Source organism: Anopheles nili, chromosome 2 (genome assembly GCF_943737925.1).
Source record: "Anopheles nili chromosome 2, idAnoNiliSN_F5_01, whole genome shotgun sequence".
In the NCBI taxonomy this organism is placed as follows: Eukaryota; Metazoa; Arthropoda; class Insecta; order Diptera; family Culicidae; genus Anopheles; species Anopheles nili.
The window spans coordinates 34516829-34518616 of record NC_071291.1 but is presented as its reverse complement, the minus strand read 5'-3'; positions in this window follow the sequence as shown (position 1 = coordinate 34518616).

Sequence of the window (1788 nt, the reverse complement as noted above, 5' to 3'; positions counted from 1 at the left end):
TACTGGGTTTAAAAGGTTTAACCGTACCGTGTACCATTTCTGCTTTTCTGTTCCATTCAATATCACAAATGTGTATGTATCATTCTTGCAATAAGGGTAAGTAAACGATGGTCGATTACAAGATGATGGAATATCTTTAGCGCAGGATATAGGATAATATATCTTTTAGATGGAATATCTCTAACGCAGTATGAACATTCAGCGACTTATTGTAATTTTGTTAAGTTTGTCTAAATAATGTTTTAAAAAATCTTAAGGCGCACGCAATTCTAGAATTCTCTAGAAGTTTGATTTCCTATATTTTGATGCTATATGTTAATGCTTTTTCTCGTAAAACAGGTTATTTAGTTACAAACTATTTGATGCAATTCACCAAAAGTTGTTCTACAACTGCATAACGACAAAGCCAATCTTATATTCATGTGTTACAGTTCAAGTTTTGGTATTGAATTTGTTATTCATTACATAAATGTACGGCTCATATAGACGAAGTGTCCATTCAGTATGTAAAACAATGATCGCCAAGTGGCTGGTTCAACATCAAAGTGCGGCTGCTACAACAGCAACATTGCAAATCATATCTTCTCACGAAATTACTGGAAAGAGAATATTTTACTCATTTGTTTAGTCTTTGTTTGTCGTGCACCACTTTCCGACATCAAACTTTGTGTGGTTTTTCTTTGTTTAAAATTCATTTCGCATTGATAACAATTGATGTAGGATGATTTTCGACGTAAATCAAGTAAAGTGCAAACTGCAAACGGTTTTGACCGATATATACCAGTATGTCGGTGATATATTTCCAAACATGCCAAGGATTCAAAAAAGGACATAAAAGACACAGCATGTCGTAATGATTGCAGTCTTTCTGATTGATCGCAATAAAATGAATCCAAAAACATGCATGCTGCCACTACCGATCGTTGCTATAGCAACCGCAATGCACCGAAAGAAAGTGTCAACCTATGCGCGGGGCTGTTATGAATATTTAGTCACAAACAACACCATGTTAAAAGCTAGTGTCCTGTGCTACAACTGCAGCCATTCGACGTACCTATTTCGAGCGTGTTTTACGCGGTGCCCTTTGCGACGTTTTCACCCAAACGCATCCAAGAGTGTGGCGCTGGAAAAGCTTTTCCTCTCCCACAATTGATGCCATACCACTTCAGAACAGCACAACTGCGGTGGTAAATAAATCAAACAATTCCCGGACGAAAAGTGAAGAAAGAAAACAAAAACGAGAGAAATCATAAAGCCGACTGCCGTCCCGTCGGCCCTGTCTCGGCAAGAGCTCGGTGAACAAAAAGTGGAGTGGTAGGAAACGGAACAGTTTAGCACTCAGCCTAGGCCACTACCGAAAGCACCGTTTGTAGTGTACTTTCGAGGGCTTTGTGAACAGAGCACTTTCCATGAAGGAGGAGTGTTGCGATATTGTTGCACTCGCTTTCCTTTCTGGGGTGCTTTTGCGAGACAATAAGGCGCCCTGATTGTGACTGCCAGAAGACGAGAACCGGGGTTGGGTTGGGTTGTCCGGAGCGCGGAACAAGGAGTAAAGTTTGCATGTTCTCTAGATTCAGTTTTCCTGAACACACTGTACACACACACACACACACACGCCACGCTGGTAGTGGGAGTGTTTCTGTAAAGCGATTGCGTTCGAAAATGCCAACACCTCGGGTTTCGGCTCTTGCCAATCTTGCCATGCTCCAGGATGAATAAAATCATACGCCTGGAGTATTATTGGGAAAAGTTTGGTGATCCTAAGCTAGGCGAGGAATTAAATTACGT